General features: G+C 34.9%; 1 protein-coding gene and 1 long non-coding RNA gene across 2 annotated transcripts in view; one reads left to right on the top strand and one right to left on the bottom strand.

Moving 5' to 3' along the window:
* GPR149 (G protein-coupled receptor 149) overlaps positions 1–19154 on the top strand; it is a 65226-nt gene that overhangs the window by 31802 nt on the left and 14270 nt on the right. The window lies entirely within an intron of this gene.
* LOC129506928 (uncharacterized) overlaps positions 17118–19154 on the bottom strand; it is a 31040-nt gene continuing 29003 nt past the window's right edge. The window contains exon 4 of the long non-coding RNA XR_008663904.1: positions 17118–18155. This is a non-coding gene — a long non-coding RNA (uncharacterized LOC129506928). The remainder of the gene's footprint in view (positions 18156–19154) is intronic.

Genomic DNA, 19154 nt, shown 5'->3' with positions numbered 1-19154 from the left:
TTTAACATATGACTTTACTGCTTTTGCATAAATGGACTTCAAATCATTACCTTTACTTCTACAGTTAAATCTTAGTAAGTTGTTCTATAACATATATCTTAAAGTCTGTTTTATCTTGCAGTTCCTCACCCCCCTCACTACCAAATATAATGACTTTATATTTATATTCAATATCTTAAAGCAATTAGACATTTCTGGTATGGCAGAGAACATTTTGAAATAATTATTCCTTCTAAGAAAAACTAAACCCTAAGTATTTGGAGACCAACAGAATTGAATTAACTTGAAATACAGAAATTCAAATAGTAAAACCTTATTTTGTTGGCACTCAAAATAATGCTAGCTGTAAAAGCTCAATTTCTCAAGTATAAATGATATAGTGACTACTGATCTGAAAAGTCATGTGAAAAGCAAGTACATGATGAGCAACAAGAATACATCAAATTTTCAGATTATTTTCTGTTAGATCATGGGTACATGAGTGAAACAGATAAGATCACATGAATAGCATCGGGCATGGCAGTCCAGTGAATGCACCTTGATTCTGCAGTAAAATTCTCCTAATGGTATCCATGTTGTTTTTAATATAGATTAACCCATTAAAAAAATCTGACTTGTATTAGTCATAATATCACAATTTGCTGCCTTATTGAGGTTTTATTTAGAGCAAAATTCCTTAACCCTGACTGTACATTAGAATCATTTAAAGATGGTCAGTCCCCACCTAGACTAATTATATCAAAATGTCTGAGTGTGGAATACCGGTATTTGTATTTTTAAAAGTTTTAGAGATTCTGATGAATATGTAGACTTGGAAACTACTGATCTAGAACATTGTATCTGCTAGACTCCAAAAACACAACTGTAGGAATTTTCTTCTAACTTTTTCTGCCCCAGGGCTGTCTTTGGCTTTTAGGTTCCTAGTTTAAAATCCGGTATCTAACATTTATTTAGCTCAGAAGATGTTGGATTTGGGTTTGCTTGGGACTTATATGGACATACAGCCTAATAGCAGGTAGTTATTATGCTAATGGACTTTAAAAAAGCTCTATATGAATAATCTAACACTTAAATGCTTTTACAGAATTGGATATTGGCAGTTTGGATTTAATTTACTTAGGCACAATAATTTTGAGCTTGAAATAATTAATTTACATTAATTATTAGTTCAGAATATTATACATGAAACAATGTCAATTTCTAAAAGAAGGATTGGAAAAGAGAAATTGATCTGGGGAGGTATTAAAAGGATATTTGCAGATTAAAAGAGCCTATTTGCTGAAGTACATAATGAAAGAGTGACCTCTATTTTTCTCAACCATAGTAGAACCTGCATGATTTTCATCAGTATAAATGTTTACTTCTATTTTTAATCATTAATGAGCTATTATCTCCACATTTTAAAGTTCAAAGAGAATCACAGAGTACCTCAAGAAGATTCAGCAAATAGATTTGTCTCAGTTCTTTGAACAAACCTGATAATAATGAGGACAGCCAACTAGAAAATAAAATCACTACCTTTATAAGTTATCTTGTTATTCATGCTTTAATATTTCCATATTGTAAGAGGAGCACTATGTTCATGTTTGATCTCTTACCAGTAGACTGAACATGGCATATTGTATGTATATACTGGGGTGACAGGTAGAGGAGAGTACAACAATTAAGACGAAGAGTGTATCATAATAATCTTTTACTTTTTTTGTGTAAAAGGGAGTTTTAATGGAGACTTAGATGAAATAATATAGTTTTTGTTTTATTAATAGACTGTTATATTAATTTCAGGTGTACACTATGATTAAATAATTCTTTTTTTAATAATAAATTTATTTTTTATTGGTGTTCAATTTGCCAACATACAGAATAACACCCAGTGCTCATCCCGTCAAGTGCCCCCTCTCAGTGCCCGCCACCCAGTCACCCCCATCCCCCGCCCTCCTCCCCTTCCACCACCCCTAGTTCGTTTCCCAGAGTTAAGAGTCTCTCATGTTCTGTCTCCCTTTCTGATATTTCCTACCCATTTCTTCTCCCTTCCCCTCTATTCCCTTTCACTATTATTTATATTCCCCAAATGAATGAGAACATACGCTGTTTGTCCTTCTCCGATTGACTTACTTCACTCAGCATAATACCCTCCAGTTCCGTCCACGTCGAAGCAAATGGCGGGTATTTGTCGTTTCTAATGGCTGAGGAATATTCCATTGTATACATAGACCACATCTTCTTTATCCATCATCTTTCGATGGACACCGAGGCTCCTTCCACAGTTTGGCTATTGTGGACATTGCTGCTAGAAACATCGGGGTGCAGGTGTCCCAGCGTTTCACTGCATCTGTATCTTTGGGGTAAATCCCCAACAGTGCAATTGCTGGGTCGTAGGGCAGGTCTATTTTTAACCCTTTGAGGAACCTCCACACAGTTTTCCAGAGTGGCTGCACCAGTTCACATTCCCACCAACAGTGCAAGAGGGTTCCCTTTTCCCCGCGTCCTCTCCAACATTTGTGGTTTCCTGCCTTGTTAATTTTCCCCATTCTCACTGGTGTGAGGTGGGATCTCATTGGGGTTTTGATTAAACAATTCTATACATTTCTCAGTGGTCATCAATCTACTTTATCTGTTTCACCCATCCTCCCACCCACTCCCTTCTGGCAACCACTGGTTTGTTATCTGTGTTTAAGAGCATGTTTTCTCATATGTCTCTTTTTTTTCTTGGTTTGTTCATTGTTTCTTAAACTCTACATATGAGTGAAATCATATGATATCTTTCCTTACTGACTTATTTCACTTAATATTATACTCTCTAGGTCCATCCATGTTGCTGCAAATGGGAAGATTCATGTTTATGGCTGAATAATATTCCATTGTGTGTGTGTGTGTGTGTATGTGTGTGTGTGAATGTGTGTGTGTACTTTATCTATTCATCTATGGTATGATTGTTTGGATTGCTTCCAACAATCAGTGTTGGCTACTGTAAATAACAATCTAAAAACATAAAGGTCCACATATGTTTTCAATGTGATTTTATTAATATCAATATTGTTTAACTATATTAATATTAATATTGCTTTATTTATATAAATAACATAAAGAAATAATTTAATGTAATCATGTAACTACAGGAATAAGTAGTACAAGAGCAGTTTCTTTGCAAAAAGGACAACTTTTCTGTTTACTTAACTTAATTTTGTTTTGTTCCTTATTTGCATTAAATGTGACAACAGAAGGGTTTTGGATGAAATGAGAATTGGTTCAAATAGTAGAAAAATCTTTCCACTAAACAAGAATTTTTCAATTACTTACTTGGGTTTATGCAGTACAATTTAATGCATGCGATTAACTCCCTGGAAGTAGGAGACTGCCTGAATAAAAGTTCAGTATCCTAGAAACTGCATACCATTGATGCTTACAAGTTTCACCAATAGTAAAACACAGACACTTTATTAGAGATAGTAGCAAAAAATGAACTAACTAATGTAAGTAATATACCCAAACAAAAAAACATATTCATTTACCACTTGAGCCTAATCTTTATTTTATAGAAAATAGAAGAGGGTTGAGAGGTACTTTGTTTTTTGTCTCCATGTTGTCGATTTTGTTGTTGGCAGATGGGGGTAGTAAAATGTGGTAGTAAATTTAGTTTTTAGTCAAAATTAAACAGAAAACCCATGCACATGTGTACACACACACACACACACACACACAAATACACCCCAGGATTGGCTTTATGTTTAAATCTTGTACTTTTAAAATGTAAACAGGCTATAAATAGCAGTACAAAAGGAAGAACAACTTGAAGGTCTTGCACTATCTGATTTCAAAACTTACTAAAAGACACAGTATTCAAGACAGTTGGTCCTGACATAATGATGGATATATATATATATATATATATATATATATATATACACACACACACATATATATATAACAGAATTAAGAGTCCAGAAAGAAATTACATTAACAGGCAACTGATTTTTGACAAGGAGGCCAAATAATTCAATAGGTAAAAGACACAGACTTTCAAAAATAATGCTCACAATTACATATCAATATACAAAAAATAAAACAAGAAATTAGACTTTACTTGAGATCATACATAAAAATTAACTCAAAATAGATCAAAGGTATAACTACAAGAACTAAAGCCACAAAACTTATAGAAAAAACCACAAGTAATAAATATTTATGACCTCGAGTTAGGCAGAGAGTTCTTAGATATGACACCAAACAGAATTCATAAAAAAATAAATAGATAAAAGTATATCAAAGTAAATAAGTTAACTTATAAAAGTAGGTAAGTATATAACTTTTATGCTTCAAAAGATACCATTAGAATTAATAAATAAGCCACAGACTGGGAAAAATGTTGCAAATCATACATTTGATGAAGAATTTGCATCCATAATATGTAAAGAATACTTACAGTTATGAGAAGAAAAACAACCCAATTTTTAAAATGAGCATAATATTTGAACAGATAGTTAACCAAAGATGGTACAGAATGGCTAATGAGCACATGAAAATATCCTCAACATCATGAGAGAAACACAAATTAAAACCACAACGAGATACCACAACACACCCACTAGAATAACTACAATCAAAAAGATAGTAATAAATGTTGACAAGGATATAAAGAAACAAACAAACAAACAAAAGGATATAAAGAAACTTCAACATTAACACACTGCTAGTGGGAATGTAAAATTGTATGCACAAGTTTATATTTAACAAAAAAGCTAAATATAAACTTATATAGCACGGCAATTCCACTCCCAGGATTATATGCAACATAAAAACACATGTTCATACAAAGCCATGTACATGAAATGTTTACAGCAGCACTAGTCATAATAGCCAAAAACTCCAAGCCATCCAAATGTCTTCCAAGAGAATAGATAAAAGTTGTGGTATACCTATAAACGGGATTCTATTCAGCAATAAAAAAAAGGAGCAAAGTACCAAAACATACGACCACAGGGATAAACTTCAAAAACATTATGCCAAGTGAGAGAAGCCAGACCCAAAAGACTACATATTGTATAATTCTATATGGAATGTCTGTAAGATTTAAAATTTATAGAGATGGAAAGCAGAGTAATGGTTTCCAGGGGCTGAAAACCAGAACCAGGATTAACTCTAAGTACATATGAGGAACCTTTTTTCTAGGGGGATGATGGAAATGTTCTAAAGCTGGGTTGTACTGATGGCTGCACAGCTCTATAAATTGACTAGAAAACACTACACTGTACATTTACAGGGAGTGAATTTAGCAGTATGTACATTATACCCTAATAAAGCTGTTTGTAAAACTAAAATAATAATCGTAGAGAACAGCAGGAACATATTCTAGCCCAGGGTCATACTGGCCTACAGATATGCTTACAGAGGGGAGTCTGCTGCAGGGCTCTATCCCAGGACCCTTGGATCGTGACCTGAGCCAAAGGCAGACGCTTAACCGACTGAGCCACCTGGGTGCCTGACTGTTATCTTTTGATGTGATGTGGTGATGTGTGTGTGTGTGTGTGTGTGTTTAATTCAGGCCTATCAATGTTTAGAGCTTATAATAATAATATTTCTTAAAACATACACTCTTCTGACTACATATGTTTTATTTACTTCTTGCTTTATTTCATGTAATTCTCAAAATAACCCTATAAAACAGTCATTATTGTTATTCCTATCCATTTTCATTACAATAGCATTGTTGCTTTGTGTATTTTTAGATACAGTTCCGTAAAATAGAAATGCCCCATTCAGTGTACTGCTCCTTCCCTCCAGCTTTCCTAAGACAAACCATGAAGTACGTGGACACATTAGATGAATTTGCTATCCATTTCTCCAAAATAACATTTGTTTGGTGTTAGTAATTGGGAAAAGTTATTAAAAACACATACACTCTAAATACACACACACACACACACAGAGACTTAAACCATTTATTTTACATCCTGATAGAACTTTGAATTTTTATTCCAATAACCAATTTCTTTATACACATGGCTTTGTTCTGACATATATGCCATTTGAAAAGACAAAATTCATTTATAAAAGTACAAAGCTACTATAGATGCATTTTTAGAAACTTTATTGCAGAGGAAATGTGTCTCTAAGAAAACTGAAACTCTGGCTATAAACTTTATAAGCAATGAGAATACCATTACAGGTTTTGTGAGTAATGCCTCTTCCAGCAACTAAAGGTTGAATTAATCAAGGAGTAAACAAAAACAGGAAGTTTTTTACACTTTCCATAATCAGAGATATGAAAATACACCCAATTCATCATAACTCATCTTTTACAATTTTTGTTTGGACTGCCTGCCACTATATGAGGAAACATAATTCATATTAACTTTCAGATTAAGATCTGTTCAGCAATTTAAAAATCAACATTCTGGCACATCTAGTCCTCTGGTGAAAATAATGTTCTAGTTTCAAGTTGACAAAATAGCCCAAGGGTATTTTGTATAGGAATTTATACAGATTTAATACTGACAGTGATGTCCTGGGGTTAGCTTTGATGATAACATTGAACAGATTTCAATGGGGAGAAAGAAAACTTTTAAAAAGATGAAAGTAATTTGAAAAAAAATACAATATTTGCACAGTGCCATATTTTGGCATGGAACTATTGAGGACAAATGTTCTCAAATCATTTAAGGTTTTTTTTTTAAATTTTTTGAGGTAATGTTTCCTACTTAACACAAAATTGCATATTAACACAGATAGCGTACCCCTACTAGGCAAAGGAAAGGAAGCAAGCAATATTAAAAAGTGACTCTTGGGTGAACATTTGGATTAAAATTTCATATTGAGTATTTCCTAAGGAGCAAAGGATATTAGAATTTCTAGGAACAAACCTCTATCAAAAGCTGCTCTACAGCTAGTTCTAACTACTTATCTTCAAACTGGATCACACCATGTACACAGACTTGGAAGGCTAGCCAGAGAGAACAAGGCTATTAAGTGGCTCTGCAATCACATGCTGTTATAAAGGACTGGTGAGTTGTTGGAAGTGCCAGCAAGTTTGTTCAGCCCATTCCAAGAGTTTGAGAACTGAAACCTGCGTTACCAATGATGGTATCACAAAAAAACAAGAGACAAACCAACAGTCAACTGCTTTTCAATCTTTCCCTACTTCCTAAGATTCACCAAGAATAGTTTTCTTTTTTTAAAAGATTTTATTTATTTATTCATGAGAGACACACACAGAGAGAGAGACAGAGACACAGGCAGAGGGAGAAGCAGGCTCCATACAGAGGGAGCCCGATGTGGGACTCGATCCTGGGTCTCCAGGATCACGCCCTGGGCCAAAGGCGACGCTAAGCCGCTGAGCCACCTGGGCTGCCCAGAATAGTTTCTTTTATTAAATCATGCCCTCGAGATATATACACTAATTCAAACAAATTTGACATGGCTGTGTTTTTTCTCCCTTGATATTTGACCAGGCTTAGTTTGAGTTGGGAACACCTTGTTATTTCCGAGTATTACCAGGGACTAGAGACAGTCCTTGCCCCCAACACTTTGCCATCTGGGGACTCTTGGAGAATGTTAAGACTTGTGTGAGCCACTTTAGATATGTGGTCAAGCTCTCAAAGAGCTAATATTGGGGGGAGGGGCTCATAATTTTTTGCAACTGTAAAGGCAAAAACTCTAGGATATTTTCTCTAGCAGTTTTTTTTCTTCTTTTTCCCCACTCTTCTATTACACATAAAGATCAAATTAGCTTCTTCCATTTTCTTTTCATTTATTCATCTGATAAATATTTAGTTAGGGCCTACTCAGTGCCAGGCATTGTCTTAGGCACTGAGAATGTAGCAATGAAGAGACATCTACCTACTTTGATGGCATATTACTGTTTCTTAAAATCCCACGCATCATGCTGATGAAGAATTGTAGATGCCTGACAAAAAAAAAAAAAAAAAAAAAAAAAAAGGAGTCCTGAGGGAAGCAGGAAAGGATGCAGAATTGGAACCAAGCTATGTATGCTCTCGTTAGGCCTTAGGTATACACGAAGGTAGAAGGCAGGATGAACTGTATCTCTTGTTCTCATCGTATGTATTCCTAAAACATACAGTGACCACATTTCCTTGAACAGCAACAAAAAAATCTGATTACCACTTCTGACAAAAATAAACATGCATGACAAAAAAGGATTTTTCAAACAAACTGTCAGATAAAACCAAGCTATTTGATCAAAGCATTTGGCAATCAGTGTTGAAGGCTCATGGACTTTTAACATTTCCCAAGGGCTTTCCAACATGGCTTTCATCAGCCACCGCTCTTGTTTTGGGCCCTGAGGAGAGAGTGTATATGTGCATTTTTGCACTGATTCCATTTGTGATGACTTGGTTCTCCATCTTGTATTCTCTACCTCTCAAGGGATCGATGACCTTTTCAGACCTTATCCTACCTGACATCTCAGTAACATCTACACTGTTGTATCTCTCTTCTACTTCCCTTGGTTTCCATTACATTTTATATTTCTGATTATTCTACTACTTTGGCTCACTCCCTGGATTCCATTATGCTCCCCCCTATCCCTGCTCATTCCTTAAATGTTCATGGTCCTCAGGATCCTCTTCTCATTTCACACACTCTCCTGATTCAACTTAATCTCAAGTATATACCCAGTATAGATTCAAAGATAAATTCCAGGTCAAATCTCTCCTGAGCCCTAGGCCCCAGTATCCAATCTCCTGCTGAATTTCTCTAGTTGGACACACCACAGGCACCTCAATTTCAGCTTTCTAACACTGAATTTCTGTTCTCCTGATCCCCCCTAATCCCATTCCTCCAAACTTGCTTCTCAATTCTTCTGTGTTCCTTCTCTCTGGAAATAACACCATCATCCATCCAGTTGCCCAAGTCAGAGTATTTGGTCAACATCCCTGACTCCCTTTTTCTGTCACAATTCATATCAAATCAGTCACCAAATCCTATATCCTAAATATGTCTTGCTATTCCCATGTCTCACACAGCCATTGCCTTTCCAAACTTAAATCACCATTCTCTCTCAACGGCCTCTTTACTGGTCCTCCTGCCTCTGGGTTTGAACGTTTCCAGTCTATTTTACTGATCAAAGTCTAGAATACATTTGGCAAAAATGTGATTTTTATCATGTCAGATTCCTATTTAGAAACTTTGGTGGCTCCTTTCTCATTCAAATCAGGGTAGAAAATCCTTAATGTGGCCTATGTGATTGGCTCCTATGGCTTCATTTTTCCTCAACCTCCTCTTGAAGTCTTTGCCCCAGCCATTCTAGGTATTAATAATTTTAATTCCTTGATGATGCCATGCTTTTTTCCCCACCAGACCTTTGCACCCTCTATTCAGTCCCTCTTAGAGGATTCTTCAAAGATTCTCCAGTACTGTGTATTATTAAGTGATCTTATGTCTAATGCTTCTCCAGTGGCATATCTCTAAATAAGTCTTATATTCCTGCTGTGATTTCTTAATACTGACTGACTATTGAAACAGGCATTCATACAGGTTTTGTGGGACTTGAATATTGCATCTTCTGGAGGACACATCTTTTTCTTTAAAAAGTATACAAATCATGAATATAAAATTAGGTATGAAAATGATTATTTATTTAGAACAAGAAGAGAAATCACAACAAATGTACTGATACCTTGGAGACTGAAGTATCTTTCTTCTGAGATCTCTTTATGCCACTTTCCAGATATACTTACCTAGAAATGCCTTCTGATTGCAGCTTGGCTTCCTCACCCTTCCAGAACACTACAGCTTCCAACAGTGTTCAGCACTCGGGTTAGTCCATGCTTGTGAGTGGCTCTGGAATTTTAGCTTCATGATAAATTTATCTTCCTGTCTCTTGTTTTGATATTTTAAAATAGTCTTTAGGTGTTCTAGCTAATACAAATTCCCAGTTTATTTTTTACTTACAATTGGGAAATCTGAGAATATACACAGAACAGGATATTTCTTAATGTCCTTTTCTCAATGTCTGTAAATTAACCAGCAAATTATTTACTGTGACATCACAGCTCTATATTCACTTTCTAGTATCTTCCTAAGTCAGTGGTTCCCAAATCTGGCTATATATAAGAGTCATCTGGAGAATCCTTTAGAAATATAAATTCTTAGTTCCAGTTCTAAGCCTACCAAATTAGAATTTTCCATAGGGAGGACAAAAAAAAATCTGTATTTTTTAATACGTTCTCCTGGCGATTCTTATGTGGTCAGTTTAGCGCTGATCTCTAAGTGGCATTTGAAAACAGCTGGTCTAAAGTACTGAACAGGCCAGGTTGTAGGCCTGACTCATTGAAGTACAGATAGTCTCAATCCATGGATTTAATTTTCTTCAAACACTTATGATACAAAGAACCATTTGATCTAAGAACCCAGATGACCTATTGCCGATTCCTAGGACTGCCATGTTAGGAAAGCCAACTTATTGTGAATCATTAGTAATTACTGATAGAGTGATAGCAGGGAAGAAAAACACTACTGCCCCAAACTAAAAAGAGAGAGAGAGAGAGAGAGAGAGAGAGAGACACTGGAGCATCACCAGTTTTCATCTTGTGAAGTTAAAACGTATTTGTGCATATGGTTGTCCTATCCACTACACAAATAATGTGAATTAAAATCAAAATAAAAAAAATTAAATGTAAATATCTTAGTAATTCCATCAATTAAAAAAAAACACTGTCTTGCATGTTACAAACATGTAAATTTTATTAGGACAAGGACTTTTATCTATTCCTTATGTTGTTGTATATTACTCTTTCCCCAGGAACAAGAAAAACTAGCCAGATATGCCATTTTCACTTTCACAGGGCTTATCTCCTCTGAAGGCAAGGGGTTAATTTTCAGAGTTTGCATATGAGTGATGTTCCATGCATAATGCATCATTAGCATTCTCCTTTTTGGAGATCCAATGATACCACTAAAGTTTTTAGTTAATTTTTTTCTAAAGAACCTTTGTAATAATGTTTTTTAAAAAGAAGTGCTTTAGTATTTGCTGTGTGGGATGAGAAGATTTTGGAGACCTTGCCTTCTAAATCAGTCTTAGAAAACAATTTCCACATGTCATGTTCTATTGGCTTTGTAAGTAATGAGAAGAAAGAAAATTTAAGTGTGACAAGAAAGAATAGAGCCCTCTTTTTTATACTCCTTTTAGTTTAAGATTTGAAATTTTACTTTGTATTTCTTCAAAAGAGCAATGAGTTGCACTACGTTTTGTCTTAAGAATAATGGCTTTATTGTTTTTATAAAAATAACATGCTCACTATTTTTCAAACTCAAGCTAGTACGGAAAGGAAGAGAGAGGCAATTAACCTATAATCATACTACCCAGAAAGAACCATGGTTCTCTACGCACATATACAGAGATAAGTATGATGGGTGGGTGGATTGAAGGAAGGAAGGAAGGAAGGAAGGAAGGAAGGAAGGAAGGAAGGAAGGAAGGAAGGAGGAAGGAAGGAAAGAAGCAAGGGAGGGAGACCATTTTATATCCTCAGTCCCCAGAAGAGTTGTCTGGCTCATATTAGGTACTCAATACAAAATATATAGTGAATGAATGAATTGGATTATATAATTTTTTTCTAGAGCTACACTGGCCAGATTAGAATATAATTTCTACCATTTAGAAACTATTTGACATTGAAAAAAGTACTGAGGGGTGCCTGGGTGACTCAGTCAGTTGAGTGTCTGACTCTTGATATTGGCACAGGTCATGACGTCAGGGCTGTGAAATCAAGCCCCTCGTTGGGCTCTGCTAGGTGTGGAGTCTGCTTGAGATTCTCTTCCTCTCCCTTTGCCCTCCCCTGCTTGTGCATGCATACTCACTCTCTCTTTCTAAAATAAATAAATCTTAAAAAAAAAAAAGGAAAAAGGTACTGAACATCTTCACCAAGGAAAGTCCTTCACCAAGGACATTAAGTAAAACTAGACTGTGTGTGTGTACACACATATACAGCGAGCAAACATATAATGTCTACTAGTAGAATTTGATGTCACTGTCTTGATTCCTGTTAAAGTGCTAGCAGTTTTACCCATCGTTGCTTTTGCACCACCAGTGAACATGAAGCATGTCAAAACACTAAAAATGTCAAACAAAGCTTTAGTATTAGTATTACAATGAAAATGGTTTTGACTATATAGACTCCCTCACTTAAGTACCTCTGCTTCAAACCATCTTCTTGCTAAAACAGAGTCCATAGAATTCTCAGGATACTTTCAAGTCATCTTCTTTCTATACAGCTGCTTAGAGAAGTGGGCCATCATTTGTTTTCTTTTTGTGATCATTACCTTTGCAAGCTTACACATGAGTCTGAGTCTTTTATTTGGTCTCTGCTTGAATCCATGGCTATTCTTTTTTTTCCCCCCTTCATTTTATTATTGGATGAGATTCTGTGGTTGGACGTCTATCCATAAGTATATTTCGGTTTTTGAATTAATTAAAAACCAACTCTTTTTTTTTTTTTTTCTCTTAAGATTTTTCTTCCACTGGATAGGACTTTGCATCACTTAGGATTTAGTCAGGGGAGCAGAAGCACTCCGAGTGTTACGGAGTAAGAGACTTATTTAGAGTTATGAGAAAAGCTGGGGAAGTAAAGGTTTGAAAGAGAAGTTGCAGAGTCAGGGATGGAGTTACCAATAAGTCATAGTTTGAGAAGCCAAGTATGTCAAGTCACCAATGCAGGAACACGAAGGGGGAATCTGTGTAGAGGTCTGTGAAAAACCATTGCCTATAAATAAACCAAGACCTCAGTGAGTCCACAGCCAAGCACCTGGGGGTGAATCTGTGGCCACTGATGGCCCGTAGTCAGGAAGAAAAGCTAGATGTGGAGCAAGAGAGGGAAATGGCAAGCTGGGCACCTGCCGGGCACCTCTTCTGCCCATCCCTGTGTCTCCCCATGAAAAGAGCTCCAGATGGTTATGGCTACTGCCTTGTTTCTACCTCCCAAATACTGAGCCAATTCTAACCTGGAAGCATACAAGGAAGGGGATTTTGGAGAATATAATTTTCAGCTTATCTACACTCATACAGCACAAACCACAAGAGTCTAATAGCATTATTGTCTTTTTTCTTAAGGTATAAATATTAGCCTTACCAACTAATCTTCTATATAATATGAAAAAAACTTTCTATGGAATTTTGTCCCTATTTTGAAAATAATAATATTGCAAAAACTGGAAGAAAATCTCTTTAATTTAGATAACTCAGAATATCCATATAGGCTATATAGTTGAATGATTCTTTTTTTTCAAAAGGATTAAAATTCTTAAAATTATAGTCACATGGAAGTCATTCTTTGCTATAACATAGGGACTGTTTGGTGCATATTCTTCAGATATAATTTCAATTGCAAAACTTAAGCTGTAATGTATTATTTTTATCATCAGAAAAAAATTATTATACACATGCATATAATATTCACATACACAAGCCCATACATTTATATACACATACACATACATGTGCACAAAATATTATGCGGTCTCTTATCTATGTCTAGTGTTCAATAAAAGTTTCTTATGATTGGAGATTTAAATCAGAACTATTATAGGCATTGTTAAACCCTCCTGACAGGTTTCTTTCTAAACATTGGTTTATAAATTGCTTCACTTTCTTTCTTATTATTTTATCTTCCCACAACAGACATTATTATTGCACAGAGTGCATTGTGGCTTACATTTCATATACCTGGAAAGCAAAGAAAATGATCCATCAGCAACAGTGCTTTATTGATTTAAAAAAGGAGGGTCTTTAAGGGGCTTGGATCTATAATTTCTTTTGGCAAATTTTTAAAGTAAATTTTGCGATCTTAATTTCTTTCAGAAGAGCATCTCTACTTAGATATCTTTCAAGGAATAAAAAGTACTTTCTTTGAGGCTAACTTTGCCAAAATGGAGTCACAGAATATTGAAATGGAAAAAGACAAGAGATACTTTGGTGTGCATCTGCCCAATTCCCCCTTTTATATGGATAATGAAATAAGAGCCTATAGTGAGTACACTATTTGTGTAGGATCACACAGCTATTTATTTAGTGGCAGAACAAGTGCTGTATTTCAAGGTATGCTGAATATCAGTCAAATGCTCTGAAAAAAAAAAAAAACCAAAGCCTTATTGAGGGATATTTTACATATCATATCATTCTTATATTTCATATGTACAATTGAATGATCTCTAGTAAATTTACCAAGTTGTGCAATCACTATGAATCATTTTAGAATATTTTCATCACATCAGTTAGATTTTATGTGACCATTTACCCACAATCTATCACCACCCCCTTGTCCCAGGATGCCTCTAAACTATGTCAGCGCAGATTTGTTTTTTTTGGTTTGATCTTTTTACTAGAGTACACTGTCTGATAAAACATTTTTGTCTTCCATACTTTTATGAATACCATCAACATGGATTTTAACACTTTAGAGTATAATAATATTACCAGGAATACTGTATTCATCCTTTGAAACATGAAACATGAACATTGAACATCTCTCTTAAACATGAAAATATGTATCTTCTTTCTGACCTAATTCTGGTCAAGGAGATATGAGAAAATTTTTTCATGCAACCATTTTTAGTAGGATATTTCTAACTGACATAGCAGTCAATTGAATGGATCTATATCATTAAGATAAAAAAACTATTTTTTATCTTTTAGGATTCATTTATTCCTGATAGAATTTTATTTATTTTCTCAATAGAATTAATGTGTGCTTCCTTTCAAGCTACAGTTTATTCTTTATTTTGTTATAAAAACAGAAAGAGGGATCCCTGGGTGGCGCAGCGGTTTGGCGCTTGCCTTTGGCCCAGGGCGCGATCCTGGAGACCCGGGATCGAATCCCACATCGGGCTCCCGGTGCATGGAACCTGCTTCTCCCTCTGCCTGTGTCTCTGCCTCTCTCTCTCTCACTGTGTGACTATCATAAATAAATAAAAATTAAAAAAAATTAAAAAAAAAGATTTAAAAACAGAAAGATTGGAAACATCTGGAAATAAATTTGGATATATCATATCTGAGTTGAAATGTCATCATTAGAGATAAGACAAGAGATTTTAGTTTCTATTAGACCAGAGAATAGAAAAACCTATTCAATAATCCCAAGAGTAACAACACACTTAAATTTAAAACTCTCACAAGATTTCTTGTAGACTGTGATGGTTGTGCTCATGGGCTCAGATAAAGTCAAAAAGTATGAGTTGAAAATATGAGAATACCAATTTCCATAAATGAAAAGTAAAGCAATTTAAATGTAATGGTATATTCATTTCAGAAGTTTACATTATGGTCATAAGATTAATATAAAATAAAGATTGATGCTGAAACTTGATTATTTTTCATCAGAACGGTTCACCAATTGAAATGAGTGCCATTTAAATATGGCATTAGAATATATTGAAGGGTTTTCAAAAAGATAAGATTTTGTTTTTCATTCTGTTCAGCTATAAAATTGGCTTTTGGGGCTTTCTGTCATTCCTTTAATTAAAATTGAGTTCTCTACTTCTCTAAATTGCCAACATGATAAAGTTAACAAAATCTATTTACTCACTAAATCATGCAGCTTTAGAATTATAAGGAGCCTTACAGATTGTACATCCTTTGCTACCCAAAAAGTGCAGCACATTTTTGTTCTGTGCAAAGGACATGGATCAGCAGCCTCGGCGTCATCTGAGAGCTTTTACTAAGTGCAGAATCTCAGACCACTACAGACCTACTAAATCTGAACCTGCATTTGTAAAGAACAAAAGTTTTTTAACTTTAATGATGTCTAATTTACCAATTTTCCTTTGTTGGATCATGCTTTTGGTATCAAGTCTAAGAACTCTTTGCTTAGCCTTAGATCTCGAAGATTTTCTCCTATGTGTTTTTTTAATTTTAATTTTTAATATTTTATTTATTCATGAGAGACACAGAGAGAGGCAAAGGCAGGCAGAGGGAGAAGCAGGCTCCCTGCAGAGAGCATGATGCAGGAATAGTCCCCCAGGATCATGACCTAAGCCAAAGGCAGATGCTCAACCACCGAGCCACCTATGTTTTTAATAAAAGTTTTACATTTAAACTGTGAAGCATTTTGAAGTAATATTTGAGTAAAATATAAAACTTAGTTCTAGATGTTTTGTTTGCCTATGGGAGTCCAGTTGCTCCAACACTATTTGTTGAAAAGGCTATCTTTTTTTCAATTGTTTTTGCACACTTGTCTAAAAGCAGTTGGGCATATATGTGTGGGTCTTCTATTCTGGGTTCTCTCATTTATCTCTCCACCAACAGCACAGTCTTGATTATCATAACTATATTGGAGTTAGGTAGGTTTCATTACTTCCACTGTATTCATTTTTTCCAAGTAGGTTTATTATTCTAGTTCATTTGCCTTTCCACACAAATTTTTTAATAATCATATCTATATCTGCAAAAAAATCTTGATGGGATTTTAATAGGAATTATATTAAACAATGTGGAAAGAACTGAGATCTTTACTTTGTTGAGTCTTCCTGTCCATGTATGCAATATGTCATCTCTCCATTTATTTAGATCTTTGGTTTCCTTTATGTAATTTCCAGCATATAAGTAATTTTTTTTCAGCATATAAGTTCTATTCAGGTCTTGTTAGACTAACACCTAAATATTTCACTTTTTTGAGCCAGTAAATGGTATTGTATTTTTTATTTTGATGTCCATATGCTCATTGCTACCATGTAGAAATATATATGATTTTGTAGGTTTAACTTGCAAATAATCTTTTTCTTTTTTAAAGATTTTATTTATTTATTCATGAGAGACACACACACACAGAGGCAGAGACATAGGCAGAGAGAGAAGCAGGCTCCATGCAGGGAGCCTGACATGGGACTCAATTCCAGGTCTCCAGGATCATGCCCTGGGCCAAAGGCAGGCGCTCAACTGCTGAGCCACCCAGGCATCCCACTTGCAAGTAATCTTGATTAGCTCATTGGTTAGTTGTATGACTTTTTATGTTCTTTGAGAATTTCTAAATAGGCCAGTCATGGCATCCGAAGTTTTAGTTCTTCCTTTCTGATCCACATCTGATTTCCTTTTCTTTTTTTTTTTTTAGATAAATGTTTTTTTTTTTAATTTTTATTTATTTATTTATGACAGTCACAGAGAGAGAGAGAGAGAGAGAGAGAGAGAGAGAGGCAGAGACACAGGCAGAGGGAGAAGCAGGATCCATGCACCGGGAGCCCGACGTGGGATTCGATCCCGGGTCTCCAGGATTGCGCCCTGGGCCAAAGGCAGGCGCTAAACCGCCGCGCCACCCAGGGATCCCGTGATTTCCTTTTCTTGACTATTGCACTGGTTAGAAGTTCCAGCACTCTGTTGAACAGGAGTGGTAAGAACTGACATCCTAATCTTGTTCATGATCTTAAGGGAAAAGAGTTTCTCACCATTAAGTAAAATGTTAGTTAGAGGTTTGTTTTTTGGTTTTCTTTATCAAAGTGAGAAATTTACTCTCTATTCCTACGTTTATCAAGAATGGATGTTGAATTTTGTCAAGTTGTTTTTCTATATCAATTGATATAAGCATGTGATTTTTTTTTTTAGCCTATTAATATGGTGGATCACATCAGCTTATTTCTGAATACTGAAATTAGCCCTGCAGTTCTGGAATAGACTCTTAACCATGGAATACAATTCTTCTTATTGACTGAATTCTGTTTGCTAATATTTGTTAAGGATATTTGCATATATATTAATAAATAATATAGATCTGTAGTTTTTTGTTTGTTTTTATTTTTGTTCATACTGCCTGGTTTTAGTAACAAGGCAAAACTACGTTCCATCTTTTACTTTCAGGAAGATATTGTGTAGAATTTATATTAATTCTCTTTTAAATGTTTGACAGATTCCTCCAGTGAAACCATCTGGGCATGGTGATTTCTTTCTAAGAGTTTTAAAATTATGAGTTCAATTACCCTAATAATTATAGGGCTATTCAAATTATCTATGTCATACTGGGTGCATTATTATAGTTTATGTTTTATAAGGCATTAGTCCATTTATTCTAAGTTGTCAAATTTAAGTACGTAAGGTGGTTTGTAACATTTCCTTATCCTCTGCAGAGACTGTGGTGATGGCTCATTTCATTCCCAATATTGGTAATTTGTGTCCTTTTTTTCTTTGTCAGTGTTGCCAGAGGTTTGCCAATTTTACTGACCTGTTAAAAAAAAAAAAAAGCAGTTATTTGCTTCACTGATCTTTCCCTACTGTTTTGTTTTTATTTCGTTGATTTCTGCTCTCATCTTTAGGATTTCTTCTCTTATTCTTGCTTGGATTTTATTTTGCTCTTCTTTTTCTAGATTATTGAAGCAGGAGCTTACATTATTGACTTGAGACTATTCTTCTTTTTTAATGTACACATTCAGTCCTTAAATTTCCTTTCAGCACTGCTTTAGATGTATCCCCCAAATTTTGATATGTTGTTTTAATTTTCATTCAGTTAACGTTATTTTATTTCCCCTTAAGACTTTCTCTCTGACTGGTGGATTATTTAGAAGTGCCTTTACTTTCTAGAAGTTTGGAGATTTTTCCTGTTATCTTTCTATTAATTTCTATCTTGAATCCATTGTGGCTAGAGAACACATTCTGTATAATTTTAATTCTTTTAAATTTATTGAGATTTATTTTATGTTCCAAATACAATCTATCTTGGTATATGTTACATTGAAATAATCTGTATTCTGCTCTTATTGGATAGTTTTCTATAAATAAAAGTTTTTCCTTCTATAAAATTTTCAACAAATATTGATTAGATCATGTTAGTTGATGGTATTTTTCCATACCCTTGCTGATCTCTGTTTAACTGTTCTATTAATTATTGAGAGAAGGGTAGTGAAATCTCTAGCTGCAACTGTGAACTTGACCATCTCTCCTTTCAGTTCTATCAGTTTGCTTTATGTATTTTGTAACTCTGTTATTTGGTGTATACACAGTTAGGGTTGCTGTATCTTCTTGGTAGACTTATATTTTCATCACTATGTAAATAATCCTCCCTGTGTCTAGTAATATTCTCTGCTCTGAAGTCTATTTTATCTGATATTAATATAGCCAATTCTGCTTTCCTTTGATTGATATCTGTGCGCTATATCTTTTTCCATCTTTCAACTTCCAGCCTGCCTGTAGCATTATATCTAGAGTGAGTTTTTCATAGACAGTG

Source organism: Nyctereutes procyonoides, unplaced genomic scaffold (genome assembly GCF_905146905.1).
Source record: "Nyctereutes procyonoides isolate TBG_1078 unplaced genomic scaffold, NYPRO_anot_genome, whole genome shotgun sequence".
NCBI classification, from domain to species: domain Eukaryota; kingdom Metazoa; phylum Chordata; class Mammalia; order Carnivora; family Canidae; genus Nyctereutes; species Nyctereutes procyonoides.
The sequence above is the reverse complement of the archived record's forward strand: the minus strand, read 5'-3'. Positions and strand labels throughout refer to the sequence as shown.